This window comes from Haliotis asinina, chromosome 3 (assembly GCF_037392515.1).
Source record: "Haliotis asinina isolate JCU_RB_2024 chromosome 3, JCU_Hal_asi_v2, whole genome shotgun sequence".
Lineage (NCBI taxonomy): Eukaryota > Metazoa > Mollusca > Gastropoda > Lepetellida > Haliotidae > Haliotis > Haliotis asinina.
Genome location: NC_090282.1, coordinates 22,106,321 through 22,112,415, shown reverse-complemented (window position 1 = coordinate 22,112,415; position 6,095 = coordinate 22,106,321).

Genomic DNA, 6,095 nt, shown 5'->3' with positions numbered 1-6,095 from the left:
CCTTGTTGTTGATTTTTATTTTATCAGATTATATATATATCTATATATCTATCTTTTTATGCTTCCAGTTTTTATTCCAACTCTGACAAGCATAAGTTTTCCTAAGCACTGCATTTTCATTCCAAACCTTCTCTTCGCAATTTGTGTCTAGCTTTATGAGATATTAAGATATGAAATGATGGCTCCCAAATTGTGGAATCTGAATAATGGTTTATTTGAGTATCGTTAGTAATGGTTAAGTAAATATGTGTGTATATATACTGAGGGAAACAAAAAAGGGAGCACTACTTCATGACAATGTATCTTTACAAGATTTTCGCCCTCAGTGTAATACAAGGCTTGCAAAGAAACATGGACAAAATAGTGGAACACTTGTATTTTCATGTGTTCCCCTGTTTGTTACCCTCAGTATAGTTACTGATCAACATCATACAAACAGTACAAAACCTGCAGAGTGGGGAGGCAACACTACAGGGATAGAAAGTTTTTGAATTTAGCAGAAATATTTTGAAACATTTTATTTCAGGTTACATGTTTTACTTTGGTGAAGCTTTATCAGGAAATATCACTTAATAGAATATTTATACCAGTAGTTTGAAAGTAGGATTCCTTTAGTGTAAAGAAAACTGGTACTGTGTTTTGGTGACATATTTGGTGTGTGCTCTGATGGTGTCTGCTAGCTAAAGCCCTGTAGCTTTAGGCTTGATATATTCTATTTTCCGTCTCTCTCCTGAATCAGCACAGAATTTTGTTAAGATTCTTTGAAGCTAACTGTCTTAGATATGTGTATGTGTAAGATCTGTGAGTGTGTGCATATGAGATGACAGTAAATCTTATTCAGTAAAACGTCCCATGTATTCATTAATCTTGATAGCGTGAGTTGTGGTTTTGCAACCTGATCTTCTAGCTTTTAGGATTGACAAAATAGGTGTTTCTTGCATTATGACAGACAGACAGAGACAGACAGATCTTTATTAGTATATATGGCCATGAGACCAACAGTACAAGTGTACATTATAAGCAGTATTTGTAACCTGGAGATACATTTATAACATCAAAATAATAGATACGTTTTAACAATTTACATTTTCCTTAACTTGAAAATATGGTATATAGCGACGGCTAACTTAAACAGGAGATCACTATTTTTAGTACCAAGAAGTATGTAGAACTTCTGTCTTGACGGTTGGTAGGTATAGGTGTAGGGCAGATATTTTTGTCTTATTTCTGAGTATTTAGGGCATATAAAAAGTACGTGGTATTCATCTTCAGGAGAAAGATTACAAACAGGGCAAGAGACATCTTGTTGGGTTGGAGATTTGGTGAAACGTGCCGCTTGAATCTTGAAGTTATGTGCATTACATCTAAACTTAGTTAGTGCGCGCTTAAGTTGTATCAATTTAAGCTTCGAAAGATAAGTTTCTGTTTCAATACAATATTTAAATTCAGAATAAAAATTAACACTGTCTGACGATCGTACTTCATTATACCAATCTTGTTGATAAATGTCTTTACATCTTTGCTTAAATATATGCATAAAATAATTTGCGTCATTTACATTTTGCTCGAGCCAGACATGTCCAAAACCATGACTAAATAGGAGTGTTCTAACAAAGGAAACCCAATTTGTATCATGTGAACAGTCATCTAGTCTTTTGAGCATGTCATAGCTACCTCTGGAGTACCGTGTAGATGGTTGCCTCATCAGTCTGAGCCAGTAAGAAATTACTCGACAGCGCGTATTGATAAATAGTGGGAAACGTCCACATTCCGCCAGAATAATCTTATTCGCACTTCTATAGTTTCTTGCATTATGTGTTCTTGTAAAGTGAAAGTACAGAGGCACAGAGTTGTGTTACAATCTACAGTTTTATGATTGTTATTTACTTGTTCACATGTTGTTTTGGTTTTTCATTCCATTATTGCAGGTTTTTTCCATTTTGCTACTGTTTGGGTTGTGATTGTTTTAACAATGAGTGTGTTTACATCCACTTGTATTCCAAGTGGTTGTGGTCCTGGTGGATATAGTTCTCAGCTGAAACAAGAGTTCATCTGAATTTGGTTTCCCCGTGACTTGTGAGTCAGAAGAAATATGCATTTATAATTAAATATGCACTGTTCCTTCTCCTTATGTGAAAATGATACCTTTAGAGAATGTTGGAGCATTAAGTTTCAAATTAAAAGTTCTTTTGATAGCAAACAGAATTTTGTGAAATTAGTGAATTTGTAAATCTCAGCTATTGTTATTCCACAGAATTATTATAATTTACATAAAAGGTGACTATGCTTGTTGTAAGAGGCGACTAACAGTTCCCAATTGCGCAGATAGATGCTCATGCTGTTGATCACTGGATTGTCTGGTCCAGGCTGAGTGATCGTGGTGTAGAACTAAACTTCCTCACTCACTATTACAATTTAGATCTAATTTCTCAGGTTTTGATTGATACATATCTTTTGTGAAAAAACAGTCAAGATCCTTGTGAATGTGATGGAGACTGCACATATTTCATCTTGTTGCATTGTGGCAATGAAGTGACACATCTCTCTGCCATGTTAATTGTTTAGTGATTCAGGAATTAGAATGTTGAGATAAAAGATTTGTTCTGCAGCTTCAGATGATGTTTTTTTCTCTGCCATGTGATGAAATTCCTTGCAGTTCAATGCAAATACTAATATTTGTAACTGTAGACAAGAAGAGGAAGAACATGACCCTCTCTTTGAAATATGCAACATGTCCAGATTAAACTGAGCCTGAGGCCTTTATACTGTCGTTACAGTTTTCATGTATTTTATGCATGAGTTCTGTGTCTGTGTGACATATGCTAAACTATTGTCCTTAGTTTTCTGATGGTTCATTTGTGAAGGATGTGTTGTTCATCAAAACTTGCATAATGTTTAAAATGTCTTATTTGTGTTGTCTTCCAATCCCTTAATTTTGAAAAGTTGCAACTGATGTAAATTCAGTAGTGTTTTAAACATGGTAAAGAATATATATTTTCAGTGTAAGATTATCTGACAAAGCAGATTCCATCTCGCAGACAAAAGCTACAAGCCTTGAGAATTGTATATGGTTCACCGAAAAGCAGTGTTTGCACACAGGTAAAACAAACTATTCTGGTATTTTTAAATCCAACTTAAGTATTGTCTGCAAGTTTCTTGGCAGCTGGTGTCAGAGAATTTTTTTAGTCTTAAATAAATTTATTCACTTGTCTCTGAGTCACTGAGGCACATAGCAAATGATAAATCTTGTTTTATCTGTTTAGTGTTAGATAACTATTTTGGAACATGAGTAGGCCAATCGTCAATGTCTGATTTAGTGTGCAAAGCTCCATCTATAGAGTCTTTATCCTATGAAAGTAGGCTTACATACCAGCTCTATGTAACATTTCAAGATTTGTCAGCACCGAAATGGTGCTGTATGTTTCATCCAAGTGGCACATGTCTGTGCCCTACATCCCTTAGTGCATTCCATACAAATCAGGGGCAGTGAGTTAGTCTAGTGGTTAAAGCATTTGATTGTCAACCCAAAGACACGGGTTCATTTCATCACATGGGTAAAATGTGTGAAGTCCATTTCTGGTGTTCCTGCCATGATGTAGCTGGAATATTGCTAAAAACAGCACAAAATCATACTCACTTGCTCCATGCAAGTAAAGCTATAATGCAGTGATATAGTTGAAAACTGCATCACTTCATGTTTTCCTCGACATCAACCTGACATGCCATGGTATAACTGAAATATTGTTTGACTTGGAGTTAAACTCATTTCACTCACACACTACAGAAATGTTTACCAAAGTCTGGTTAGTGCTGTCTTGTTTGTTTATATTTTAATTTCACATTTTCTTTTCTGTAAATTTTATATTTGTCTTGTCAAAGATCTGTCGATAATGTTGTAGCTACCACATATGGTCACTGAAGTTTTGTGTTTGCGTGTAATTGAAAAAATGTGAATTTATTACATATTGTTCTTAATTCAGACATATCATATGTATTTCTTTGAACTGTTGCCAGGTGTTTTGATGAGAGCCAGCAAGGAATCAGGACAATGCTTTGTGTCATGGCTATGCACTCCAGGAATAGAACTAATTATGAATACGAAGTCAGTTGATTTGTTTTTGTAAAGCGCTTTACTCGGAAGTCATACACCATACATAAATAATTGTTCAACATTTTACAGAATATTTCATTTGATTGTTTGGAATGAAAAGCTATAACTGGACTGATTTACAGTTTAATTTTTTGTTGTCTGAAAAATTGTTTACAAGTTTAATGTAGGCATTTGTAAGACAAGTCATATGTGTTGCATTTTGTCTTGCAGTTTGTTGATAAAGACATGTCCACATAACTTACAATTCTCTTGATACAGTTTGATAGTTTCCCCATCTAATCAACAGAAGGAAAGATACTGGTCATGCAAGCTGACAGCTTGCATGTGGGTTGCAGCCTGACCTGTGGGTTGTAGCTGAACCTCACTCATGTCAGTTGTAGCCTAACCTCTTGAATGTGGGTTGTTGCCTGACCTGATGGTCGTTGCCTGCCCTCCTGCATGTGAGTTGTAGCTTGTCTCCTGTATTCGGATATCCTTTATTTATCATATCATGGGATGAACACATATTTCACATGGTTGAATCCCAGGTCTGTTGTATGTGTTGTAGTTTTTCTGTGTTACTTTGTTTTGTCTGTGAACCCCATACTGATCTGTACACATACGGAATGGCACCCCGGAATCTTTTGTCAAATACATGAAGTACTTACAGTTGTTACATGCCATGATATTTGGAAGAAATAAATCTCAAAGAAATATATATCTATAAATTACATGTTGTTATTTTGTTTGTAACTCATATGGGTGTTCTGGGCATTATGTCAGCTCCCGAATCAGCTGTGTTGAAGTCCATGTCAGGACATTGCACCAGAAACCATTCATATCAGCACTGTACAATCAAAATCAGCACCATCATCCCTTTAAGAGTTATGTCAATATTCTGCTGATCCATGGATTTCCACCAATTTTCTTCAAATTGATCAATTGTGTGAATTGTCAGCAGTGCCACCCTGACCTTCTCCTCCCCCCCCCCCCCCCCCCCCATTTGATGACAAAATATTAGGTTTTCAGGTCACTGTTCATAGGAATATTACACAGGGAACCATTGTTATCGGAGATGTGCAGCCAGAATTATCCTCCCATCTCTATCAGAATATTGCCCCAGAAAGACCATCCATAAGGGTGCAGCTAGAATCAACATTACAATCCTGTTACAGACATTACAGCAGAAAGAAAATCTGCAGTGTTTGGGGGAGTTGATCTGCCAGAACGAGCTCACTCTTGTTGGGGTTTTACCTGCAGAAAGCAGCACCACACCACAAGAAATCAGATCATTTATGTGTGCATAAAAACATAAGGAATGGATCAACCATCAGTGTGTAAGGGTTATGCCATCCCAAACTAGAAGGACAGTTGATGTTGGCACAACAACCAGATGAACCATCCATTTTGGTGACATGACACCAGAAAAAGGTCATCTTTGTACTGGTTTTCCGAAAGAATTATCGCCTGAAAGTGACACTTTTATACATGACAGGCGGTGAGCAATTGTCTGTCAGCCTCATAAGTCATACATAGTGCAAATGACCATTTAGGTCCTTTGTTCTCCCTTTGTATATTGGTGGGTCCCTCTCGTGTACAGCTCGTACACTGTGATATCATATGGCCATCATACAGTAGTTCAACAGGCAATGATTTCCCTGATGGCTTCAGTATAAAATCAAGTCTTACGTGATTAAAAGTTGAAACAGATCATTCGGTTTACAGTTATTTTGCAACAGCAGGTCAGTGAAAATATCACAGGTATTAAAAGCCATGCCCCCATTTCACTCACTCACTCACTCACTCACTCACTCACTCACTCACTCACTCACTCACTCACTCACTCACTCACTCACTCACTCACTCACTCACTCACTCACTCACTCACTCACTCACTCACTCACTCACTCACTCACTCCAGTAATAGCGCTACGTTGGCTTTGAGAAACGGGACCCTGGTCTTAGCTCTACGCTGTCCTATGTAAGGTACTAACATCGCTTTGTG